This window comes from Balaenoptera physalus (genome assembly GCF_965194825.1).
Source record: "Balaenoptera physalus genome assembly, chromosome: 3".
NCBI lineage: Eukaryota > Metazoa > Chordata > Mammalia > Artiodactyla > Balaenopteridae > Balaenoptera > Balaenoptera physalus.
Window position 1 is genome coordinate 22,775,582 of NC_138890.1, and position 12,475 is coordinate 22,788,056.

At 39.0% G+C, this 12,475-nt stretch overlaps 1 long non-coding RNA gene and 1 pseudogene across 3 annotated transcripts in view; one reads left to right on the forward strand and one right to left on the reverse strand.

Moving 5' to 3' along the window:
- The window catches only part of LOC309657056 (ELKS/Rab6-interacting/CAST family member 1-like), a 126,214-nt pseudogene that overhangs the window by 27,706 nt on the left and 86,033 nt on the right, over positions 1–12,475 (forward strand). The window contains exon 4 of the transcript XR_014268305.1: positions 11,012–11,086. The product of XR_014268305.1 is annotated as an ELKS/Rab6-interacting/CAST family member 1-like (transcript). The remainder of the gene's footprint in view (positions 1–11,011; positions 11,087–12,475) is intronic.
- On the reverse strand, positions 2,789–7,605 carry LOC309658240. 2 transcript variants are annotated; one of them, XR_014262118.1, is made up of 2 exons: positions 7,312–7,605; positions 2,789–4,958 (listed from the first exon to the last, which is right to left on the reverse strand). It is a non-coding gene; the product is annotated as an uncharacterized lncRNA (long non-coding RNA). The 2 variants fall into 2 exon arrangements; XR_014262119.1 differs by having other exon boundaries at positions 7,261–7,605.

The window sequence follows — 12,475 nt, forward strand, 5'->3', positions numbered from 1 at the left end:
TAATTTTTCACTTTTCTATGTAATGCTTCATTTTAAGAAAGCTTAAGTGAAGAATTCATCTTACATTGAATTAAAAAAAAAATGACAGCTCTACTTCTCTATATGAGGTCAGAGTCTTCAGATAATTTTCACATTTGGATAGGGGGAAAAAAAATCTCAGAACTATTTCAGTGCCAGTCTGAATAATCCCTTTTTAAATGAAGGGTGAGAAAGGCGGTTAAAAGCAGCAAAACAGCGACTTCCCCTGATGATGGCGGCGGTCTGTATCTGCTCTCTGCAATATGATAGCCACTGGCTGCGTGTGACTGTTGAGCAGTTGAAATGTGGTTAGTGTGACTGAGGAACTGAAATTTAAATTTCATTTAAATATAACTAATTTAAAATTAAATTCAATTAATCAAATTTAAATTTAAGTATCTCTGTGTAGGTAGTGGCTACTGTATTAGGTAGTGCAGCGATGCATAATGCATGATGCGGGTAATGTTACCCGCTTTTCTTAATAATTTGTCTTGAACATCTTTCTTTGTCAGTACATGTAGAGTTTTGTAATTTCAGTTGAATTTATAATGTTCTGTTGCATTTATTTATACTTCTTACTGTTGAAAATTTAGACTGCTGTTAATTTTTCATTATTATAAAACTGTGCTGCACAGAATATCCCTAACCATATATCCCTGTACATTAATTGTTGTCTTTAGCATAAATTTCCAGAAATGAATTTGCTCAGGGTGTGTACGTTTTCAAAACTCTGAATATCAGTCTTGTCTCCCAGAGTGATTGGACCAGTTTATCCTCCCAGAAGCATATACTGTATTTTTACGGTTAATCTGCAGCTATGTATGTTACAATCTTCAAATTACTGGACTGTATTGTTTTAGAAAATTTTCTATCAACTGCTGTGTTGTAGGCACCATCCTGAGTTTCTTTCAGTTTACTTAAAGAGTTTATATTTTAATGAGGTAACCTGGAGCCTGGCCATAGAATATTGTAAGAGAAGGTGTAATCATCTCAAATAGCATGCAGCATGAAAACCCTACCAGCATCGTGATGAACTTTGAATGTTACGTTTTTACTCCTTCTGTTCTGAATATTTCAACCTGTGCCCATTTATTTTTGAGTTTTGGAGTTAATAAATAGTGAATAGTTAAGGATATGAAAAGCCACAGTGTTATTCTGGCAGAGAACAACCAGCAATATGGTGAATTTGAACAAGTAGTAGGAAAAAACATGAATTTAAGACTAATTTTGAAGTAACAAGCTCTACAAATATTAAGTCCCACTTCTGAACATAATGTGGAAAGAAATATAGGCCTTGTTAGTTGTATCAATACACAATTCCAGTTGCCATTAGTAATGTAGTGTCATCTTACAGGAAACACAGTCCTATGGATTAAAATTATTTAAGAGCAAGTAGAAGTGATTGCTTCAGGAACACATGTTTAGAATGCTGGTTCTCCTTTCTTTTTCTCCTACTTGCCTTCAAGACTTAGCTCAAATTTCAGTTCTTCTGTGAAGTCTTCCTTGTGCAGCTCTATACATATATGTAGATGAGCCAGTAATATTATAGTATACTTCCATGTGTGTTTCTTCATTGTTCACTTAATTTTTTGTACCAAGGATGTAGAGATATATATATATATATATATATATATATATATATATATATATATATATATATATATATATGAAATTTTATCTTGTCAGTGTCTTAACAAATGCACAGTGGGTACTCAAGAAATGTTGGTTGAATAAGTTGAAATGTAGGGAAAGAAGTTTAAGCCTGGAGCTTACAGAAAGAAGGATAGCTTTTCCAATTCTTTTTTCTCCAGTGTGACCACTGGATACTAAAACCTAACGAAGGTTAGAAAACAGACTAAAACCCCAAACCAGTTTTGCTTATGAGTTTAGGTATAGAAGTTATAAATAAGATATTGGCAGATAAAATCAGCATTATGATAAAAGGATAATATTCTGACCAAAAGGAGTTTATTCTAGGAATCCAGAATGGCTCAATATGTCATTCACAGTTATAATTTGTAATAGGTGAAAGGAAAAGATAACCTCGTAGTGTTTGATAGCTATCTCAAAGACATTAGATAAAATGTTAGACACTTTGAAAACTAAACCAAATGAACTAAAAATAAGAATTGAATGATACCTTTATAGCATGATTTAAATAAAACAATTCAGTAAATGTGTATTATAAACATATTTTAAACTAGTAGCCAGAATTGCGCTTACTCTGACATATACTAAGACGCATCCATTAAAGTTAGGGAGAGGCAAAGATACTGTTCATCAGTATTTACATTATTCTGGAAGTGTTAGGCAGTGCTGTTAGATAAGGAAAATGGAATAAATAATATCAGTAACGGTAATGGAAAGGATAGGGCTAAATTTTCATTACAATGTAGATGGGAACATTAATATAAAGATGCTGCTTTCCCCCAACTCTGTGAATTTAGTGTAATCCCAATAGGAATATTCTTGACACGTGCCCAAATGATGTTGCAGTTTCTTTGCAAGAAGAACAGTGCGGGAACACTTGTTTAAGCAGCTCATGATATATGTGTTTCAAACCCAGTGATATTAAAATCTGTGGTACTGGCACAGTAATAGATAGCTAGATTGATGAGACAGAATAGAACCCAGAAATAATATAGTTTTAAGCATATGATACATGTTTGGGAATAATCGCCATCTATTTGGAAAACAGTACATAGTTACATCAAATTAAGTTCTAGATGAAATAAAGAGCTACTTGTTAAAAAATAACAACACTAGAAGAGAATGTAAGAAAAAGGTTTTAATACAATCTTGAGACAGGAAAGAATCTTTTATTGCCATAGCAAGAGGCTTAAACAATTAAATTTGTGTATGTTAGAAAATACAGGTAACAGAAGCTAAAATGGTAATTTGGAGTAAAGCTTTGTAACATGTGGCTTGACTGTTTCGTTTCCAGAGTGACAAGGTGCTAGAGGCACTCGGCACAGCCTTTCTTTGCTCATTACTCAACAAACATCCATTGAGCTTCTAGAATGTATGTGACCCTGGGATACACGCTGGGTATACATTTTTCATGTCAGAACACATGGTCTGTGCCCTCCTAGAACTTAAAAATCTGGTGAGAGACAATAAACATAATTATGAGAGGAAATAAATTAGTTGAGTCTAATTATGTTGGGAGAGGGGATAAGCAGGGTAAGCATCTTTGAGGAGGTGCCCTTTAAGGGAGATGTGAAGAAAGTTGAAACAGTCTTGCTGAGCATTTGGGTAAAATCATTTCATGAAGAAGGTTAACAGTTTCAAAGGCTGGATGAGAAGTTTTCAGGAGACAGCAAGGAGACTAGAGGACAAAAGCATATTGTCTAAGGGGAAAACAGGCATGAGATGAGAGGTTGAAGAGGTAGCCAGGGCCAGAGTCATTCATTGCATTCATCAGATATTTATTGGACACTAACCCATGTGCAGAGCACAAGGAAATATAGTAGCAGTGAACAAAACAAAAATCCATGCCCTCTAGGAGACAAAGCACCTGCCTTCAGGATCCCTGCAGGTAATGCAACAATTTTTTTCAAAGTGCAAGAGAAAACTGCACCAATGTTTAACCAAGGGAGTCATCTAGTTTAGCTTTTAAAATCTACTCTGGCTGTGTTGAGAATAAATGGGGGAGGGAGAATTACGAGTGAACAAGAAGTCTAATAAAGAACTTAACAACTCTAGGTTGGGTGAGTGGTGACTTGAAATGGCTATTGTGCATTATATCACTAGTGTGTCAAGAAAGGCAGAAAGAATTGAGAGCTGGCAACACTGGGATATCCATAGGTTTTATTATTATTGGATTATTGTCCATCTTTTTAAAAAGCGGGTTTTCATCAGTTCCAAGACTCATAGTTTTCCCCATCTCAACAGTATGAAATTGAGTTAATAAGTCTTATCCTTGATGGCATCTTAAAATCTCTGTCAGCAAGGCCACAGTCCTACGTGATTTGTTTGCCTGTGTACTCACAAACAGTTAACAGCTGCTCATTTTAGTCAATGTTGTGAGTATTGTTGCTATTTCTCATGTTAACTTTAGCTGTTGTTCAGTATGTCTTCAGTAATATTATGCTGTGAACCAGCATTGAAACAGTTATTGGTATGGAGAAAGTTATAAAACAGTTCAAAATGATATATGATTAAACTTTATGGTTAAATAAGTAAAAAAGGGTCTTGCAATCAGTATAAAATAAAAATTCTGAATGATAGAAGCTTGGGTCATGGTTTATTTGGAGGCATTTCCTTCTTTTCTTTCCAGCACATTAAACAGTGGTTTACCTTACAATCAGTGGCATCTTAGATTTGATGAAATACAGTATCATTAAAATGGCATTCATAGCCAGGAACATTTGTGATTAGTTTTCCATTTTGTTTATGAACATGATTCTGGAGATAGCAGGTAAATAATTCCCCCAAATAAAAGCCAAAGAAGAAAAACAAAAATTAAATTAAGCATTGTATTTTCTGTTTGTACTGAAATTACATTGTTACGTGACTTATTGTTAGATTTTGTATTGTTTACTGGAGTGCCTTTCCTTTCATGGATAGAAGCATGAAGACATCTGTTGGACACATACTGAACTACAGTCAAGACGTGGTTAGTGCCTGGGGCCAGGCGTATGGAGTTTTAACAGGCTTTACAGGTGATTCCGTGATACACCAAAGTTTGGTTCTCAGTCTGTTGGCAGAACATACCTGAATTGGCTATGGAATTTTTGGATTGGCTATCCATATGCATACCAAGCATTGTCTATAGGCTGAATAAATATTTCAGTTCTATATGTGCTCCTGTTATTTTGAAATGCAGATCCTATTGTGATGAATAAAATACTAATTTGTTGGGAATTCCCTGGCGGTCCAGTCGTTAGGATTCCGCGCTTCCACTGCAGGGGCCACGGGTTCGATTCCTGGTCGGGGAACTAAGATCCGCATGATGCACGACATGGCCAAAAAAAAAAAAAAAAAAAATTACTAATTTGTTTTAAAACATTTAGACGTATGTTAATTTTGGTCTCTATAATATTTTAGTCAACAAACCTTGTTTAGTGCAACTGCTCTCATGTTAAGATTTGCAGCAGTGTTTGAGGTTTAAAAGCCCTACTCTTAATCTACGGATTCAATGCAATCCCTGTCAAACTACCACTGGCATTTTTCACAGAACTAGAACAAAAAATTTCACAATTTGTATGGAAACACAAAAGACCCCGAATAGCCAAAGCAATCTTGAGAACGAAAAATGGAGCTGGAGGAATCAGGCTCCCTGACTTCAGACAATACTACAAAGCTACAGTAATCAAGACAGTATGGTACTGGCACAGAAACAGAGATATAGATCAATGGAACAGGATAGAAAGCCCAGAGATAAACCCACGCACATATGGTCACCTTATCTTTGATAAAGGAGGCAAGAATATACAGTGGAGAAAAGACAGCCTCTTCAATAAGTGGTGCTGGGAAAACTGGACAGGTACATGTAAAAGAATGAAATTAGAACACTGCCTAACACCATACACAAAAATAAACTCAAAATGGATTAAAGACCTAAATGTAAGGCCAGACACTATCAAACTCTTAGAGGAAAACAGAGGCAGAACACTCTATGACATAAATCACAGCAAGATCCTTTTTGACCCACCTCCTAGAGAAATGGAAATAAAAACACAAATAAACAAATGGGACCTAATGAAACTTCAAAGCTTTTGCACAGCAAAGGAAACCATAAACGAGATGAGAAGACAACCCTCAGAATGGGAGAAAATATTTGCAAATGAAGCAACTGACAAAGGATTAAGCTCCAAAATATACAAGCAGCTCATGCAGCTCAATATCAAAAAAAACAAACAACCCAATCCAAAAATGGGCAGAAGACCTAAATAGACCTTTCTCCAAAGAAGATATACAGGTTGCCAACAAACACATGAAAGAATGCTCAACATCATTAATCATTAGAGAAATGCAAATCAAAACTACAATGAGATATCATCTCACACCAGTCAGAATGGCCAACATCAGAAAATCTACAAACGATAAATGCTGGAGAGGGTGTGGAGAAAAGGGAACCCTCTTGCACTGTTGGTGGGAATGTAAATTGATACAGCCACTATGGAGCACAGTATGGAGGTTCCTTAAAAAACTAAAAATAGAACTACCATACAACCCAGCAATCCCACTACTGGGCATATACCCTGAGGAAACCATAATTCAAAAAGAGTCATGTACCAAAATGTTCATTGCAGCTCTATTTACAATAGCCAGGACATGGAAGTAACCTAAGTGTCCATCAACAGATGAATGGCTAAAGAAGATGTGGCACAGATATACAGTGGAATATTACTCAGCCATAAAAAGAAATGAAATTGAGTTATCTGTAGTGAGGTGGATGGACCTAGAGTCTGTCATACAGAGTGAAGTAAGTCAGAAAGAGAAAAACAAATACAGTATGCTAACACATATATATGGAATCTAAGAAGAAAAAAAAAAGTCCTGAAGAACCTAGGGGCAAGACGGGAATAAAGACACAGACCTACTAGAGAATGGACTTGAGGATATGGGGAGGGGGAAGGGTAAGCTGTGACAAAGTGAGAGAGTGGCATGGACATATATACACTACCAAACGTAAAATAGATAGCTAGTGGGAAGCAGCCGCATAGCACAGGGAGATCAGCTCGGTGCTTTGTGACCACCTAGAGAGGTGGGATAGGGAGGGTGGGAGGGAGGGAGACGCAAGAGGGAAGAGATATGGGAACATATGTATATGTATAACTGATTCACTTTGTTATAAAGCAGAAACTAACACACCATTGTAAAGCAATTATACTCCAATAAAGATGTTAAAAAAAAAAAGGTGTCAGATATGGGGATATATGTATATGTATAGCTGATTCACTTTGTTATAAAGCAGAAACTAACACACCATTGTAAAGCAATTATACTCCAGTAAAGATGTTTAAAAAAAAAAAAAAAAGCCCTATTCTTTAACTAGGTTCTAGGCTAGGAATTTTGGCTCTAACATGTCTGAGGAATGCCCATCTGTATCTTTGGCAGTTGTCAGGTAAGAGCAGAGGAGGTTAGAGGGAAGAAAAGAGAAACAAACATATATAGAAAAAAAATAGAAACCTTGGACAAAGAGTAGGAAGAATTAAAAAAGAAAAAAGGTCCCTAGTTAGTTTTCCCTTTCCTAGTGATTTTGGAAAGTGTGAACAGTTGCATCGCATAACTTACTGATTCAGGTTATCCTTCCTCATCTTTTTTTTGTTGTTGTGTCATTTGTACCTCATTTCCATTTTGACAGGAAGATATGTTTTCTCAGAAGCATGCTGTTACTTGAGATGGTAAAGGGTCAAAGTGCAGTGCTGTCTGACAACGGCGGAGTTGAGGTACAGGAGGAGTAGTGAGGGTTCCTTCTTCACTTCTCCGTGTGGAGTACAGTAAGCCCAGAACTTGTGTGGAGGATTGAAATCTGCTGAAGGGACGTCTACCCTTGAACCAAGGGTGCTGGAGGCTAAAACCTGAAACTTGAAAGAAAGAAATTTCAGACATAAGTACTACTTCTCAGTCACAAATGCTCCTTTCTCTCAGTTGTGTAAGTAAATGTTGACTTACTTTTAAAAAGAAAGAAACTACTAACGACGGAGAAATTTTGTTCCTAACTTGTTTTCTTTCTCTAGTCATTATTCTTTATTAAATCAGTGAGAGGAACTGAACACATTTTCTACCGTGTACCACAGTTGACAGTATAACAAGATCCAGATAATTCTACCTGTATGAATCTCTGGGCTTTCTTTAATTTGTGTAGAGTGAAAATTTTCAGGCTAAAAAGAGCGAAATAAAGCAAGCACTAGCACATTCGACTTCTTACATTTGTCTGAATGGTACATTCTTTTTTATTCCCAGAGTCCTCTCCCTTTATTAACAGTGCAGGAGTCAGAGGCTCGATGTGCTCTCTGGGAAAGGGGAGTTGGTCAGCCCACTGACTGCAGGATGTGTTCATAATGAGCTTTAATGCGCAGGCCTTTGAATGGAGATCTGTTAGGACTGATAGGTTTTACAAGCTCTTAACAGGAAAGCTTTATGCCTGCGAATGGTTTAAAGTGCACCCTAGTTCCTTAGCAGAGGAGGATTTTTTTTTTTATTCAAATGGATTTCTTTCCTTATATATTGCTGATATGCTTGCTAGAGTTTAAAATGAAATTGTAGGGGCTTCCCTGGTGGCGCAGTGGTTGAGAATCCACCTGCCAATGCAGGGGACACGGGTTCGAGCCCTGGTCTGGGAAGATCCCACATGCCGCGGAGCAACTGGGCCCGTGAGCCACAACTACTGAGCCTGCGCGTCTGGAGCCTGTGCTCCGCAACAAAAGAGGCCGCGACAGTGAGAGGCCCGCGCACCGCGATGAAGAGTGGCCCCTGCTCGCCGCAACTCGAGAAAGCCCTCGCACAGAAACGAAGACCCAACACAGCCAAAAAAAAAAAAAAAAAAAAAAATACATTTAAAAAATGAAATTGTAATAGTTTCACTGTAAAGCATTTGGAAATTTCCCTAATATCTGTGCGCCCAATTTATCACCTGTTTACAGTGTAGGGAGTAGATTCAGTGTGGACAGACTGGAGGCTGGGGGGTAACTGATGAGTTTGTTGTTTTAATGCAGGTGAGAGGTGATTATGGCCTGAACTAATGTGTTCAGATTTTGTCCTGGATTAATGTGTTCTGCATTTTACTGTCTTAATGAAGTGTTTTATCTTGCAGGGGTTAATTGTGGATTAACTCGATCCTTAAGGAGACTTGCTTTTACACTCTGTTGGCTCTAGTCTAGGTAGCCTTCCCTCCAGGGCTAGACTGTCTCTGCTCCTAAGACGTGGCCTTTCTGGTGTCTCTGCTCAGTGCCTCTGATGTTCTCTCCACTCTGGCTCTTTGGAGCTTGAATTCTTCCCAGCCCCATGTGAGTTCAGGTAGTTGCTCAACTCATAGCTCTCTGGTAGTTGTTCTTTGACACTGTGGAGTCTTTCCCTGTACATGCAGGCTTAGTATTTGGTCAAAGACTCCAGGGGACCCCTGTCAGATCAGACACTGCTGCTTTTCTGGCTAGCTTCTTCCTCTGTGTCATTCTGCTCTGCACATTTCTCCTGTCTTTGGGACTCTTACCCACTGATCTGTCTTCTGAGCTCTGCGGGACTGCTGTTTTCTGTTTGGTCTTCCTCTCCCTGCATCGCATATTGGATAGCAAGTCCGGACCATAACCTTGTTAGTTTCTCTCCTCTCAAGGATCATACTCCTGTGCTGCTTGTTTTCCAGCGTCTGAAAACAGTTGCTTTATGCATTTTTGTCAATTTTGACATAGTTTATGACAGGAGGGCTAGTCTTCTGTCTGTTATGATCAGATTGTGTTGACCTTGTAGAGGGTGAGAAGTAAATAGGAAACTCGTTGAAGGATTGAAAACAGACTATTGCCGTGATTTGTTGATGCTTTATCTAGAGTACACCATTGCTTTCTTTAAAATGGACAGAGGAAATGAAAGGAAACTTAACTCGAGGCTGTTGTAGTAATCTAGGCTTAAACTAGGCTGGAAATGGAGTGAAATGATAAATTCAAGAAATCTTTTGAAGCTGGAACAATTAGGACCTGCTCTAGAAGGTGGTAGGAAGTGAAGATGTGGGAGGAATGAAAGGAGACACTGTGCTGTTTGGCTTGAACCACCGGGAGGGTAATGCCATTTAAGGAGATGGGCAAGACTCATCAGTCTTCAGAGGAGGGGCTAGGTTAAAGAGGAGAAAATGACGAGTTTTGTTTTGGATGAAATAAGTTTGAGTGACCTAGTAAACATCTATATACATGTCAAATGGGCAGAGCAGAGGGCAGGGCTAGAATTTCACCAGCACTGTTCAGATGGAAAATATCCATCTGTATTCTCTGCCATCACTAGGGGCTGTACCAGGGTACTCTGGAAGTACTGGCTGACTCAGAGACATTCTCAGAATCTGACAAGAAAATAGCCTGAGGATGTCTGGTAACTTCAGGGTGATCCTTGAAGACCCTAACTGTGATATTCTGCCATCTCCTTCCTTCCTTTCTGATCCTGAACGCACTGACATTTGGACTGAAAAAAATAGCTATGTTTTTCTGCCATTTGCTACCTGTAGACTGTTTAGGAAACTTGTTCAGCAGTCTTACCTTCTTTTTTTTTCTGATTGTAGCCCCTCTGGAGAGAGATTTCCATCGTAGGTAGCCCGGTGGTTGTTGCTCTGGGGGAGGATGCTGTGCAAAGGAGGTTGTCCACACAAATGCTTTCAGTTGTTTTGTGCAGTGCGGACTGTGGCTACTTTGATTCCTCCTTTTTCTTTTTTTTAAAATAAATTTATTTCTTTTTGGCTGTGTTGGGTCTTCGTTGCAGTGCGCGGGCTTCTCATCGCGGTGGCCTTTCTTGTTGCGGAGCACGGGCTCTAGGCGCGCGGGCTTCAGTAGTTGTGGCGCACGGGCTTAGTTGCTCTGCGGCATGTGGGATCTTCCCGGACCAGGGCTCGAACCCATGTCCCCTGCATTGGCAGGCGGATTCCTAACCACTGCGCCACCAGGGAAGTCCTGATTTCTCCTTTTAAAAAGGGACTATTTCTAATCCCCTTTTTGGATTGTTTGGAGTTCTGATAATATGTCTTGGAGTCCTGTGGAAGAGTGACACACAACCTGGGGATGTGCCAGAGCTTCACCTCTTGTGGTGGCTGGGATCTGTGTGACTTACCGTGTATAACCAGGTGTGCAGAGACGGGGACCCTCCTGTACCCCTTAGCCTGAATGCAGTCTATGTGCTCCCTGGTCCACAGGGAAAGGTCAGGAAGACAGAAAGTGGATCAGAGTGTCTTACAAGGCCGGGGTAGTCATCTTTGCATGTAACTGCTACTCCCTCGCCTCTCCACTCCCCTCTTGAAAAAATGAGAGTGAAAAGGAGGGCACTTACTCTCTTTTTTGCTTCTCTCGTATAGGAGATGCATCGGAGATTTGAGAATGCCCCCGATTCTGCCAAAACTAAAGCTCTGCAAACTGTTATCGAAATGAAGGTAAGTGAGAACTTCCTAAGGAATCTTATGTGTCATTTCACATTTTATTGTGTGAGTTTAAGAAAGTGGTATGTAATAATAGTTCGCTCATTTTGTAGACTGAGAAGAAATAGTAAGACTTAATGAAAATGACACATTAAAAGAACTTCAGTTTCGTTTCCTCTTGTCCAGCATTTCTTGGAGTCAGCTGTTCTCAAACCTTTTGATATCAGGGCCCCTTATTCTCTTAAAATGACTCATTTCATTTGTTTTTAAGACAATGTCCACCAAATACCAAGTTTGTGTGTCAGTTCTTCTCTCGAGTTAAGAATAGGGTTCCGTGAAAAAAGTACCTGATTGGGCTTGCAGCTCACAGAGCACCCAGTGCTGTCCTGGGAGCAGCGTCACACCCAGGTGCAGCAGCCGGGCCTGGCCCCTTCCTGTGTCGTCACACAGCATGGTACAGAGATACATACTCAAGGGCTGAGCATATGAAAAGTCACCAGGGACATTCCTAAGTGAGCCAGTGTTTTAAAAATGTTCTTTCTTATTTTTCTTTTTTGTCTGAGAGTGCTGACACTGAAGAATACACTGACGGCTAGCACGGTTTGGCGCTGTTGTCCAGAGGCACGAGCGCTTTTGCCTGTCCTTTATACCTTTAGTGCACGTGTTAACACAGTGGAAAAGGCACATAAAGTCATAGTATTATTATGAAAATAGTTTTGACTTCTCAAAAGGGCTAGGAGGCACCCCCAGGCTTTCACGGACTATACTTTGAAAACTTCTGCTTTAAGTTACTGAGTAGTTAGAAATCTTTAGGCTGAATGTTATGGTGATTGGTGACTAAGCGCTTGCCTTCTGTGTTAAATTCCCTGGATGCAAAACCTGGCTTTGTATGACATAGAACAAGTAAGCTAACCTCTCCATACCTTAATTTCTTTATTGATAAATGGTGATAACAATAGTACCTATCCCATGGGTTCTTTTGTGGTTTAAATTAGTTAAAACGAGTAAAACACTTTAAACAGGACCTGGCACATAGTAAACATTCAGTCAGTGTTAGCTGCTATGCTATTATGATTTTTATTAACAACATATTCCTTCTTGCAAGAGCTAGAAGACTCTTACAGATAGGGACCCCTCCCTCTCCCCCTCCTTCCCTCTCTGTCTCTTTTTTTAACTTCTTTGTATCCCCTAAAAAATTTGACACGGTGTTTTGCATCATGTGCCTTCATTTAATATTTGTTGATGTGGCAAGAGTCTTTAGTTTTTGGTATATAAATAGTTTTATGTAAATAGATGCTTCTCAAGTACAGTTATCAGAATGGTTCTCTTAATTTAGAAGATTTCCTCTTAAAACTTTGTTTTGATTGTTGTATACATCTTTATTCTCACTGGGGAAAGGGTTTA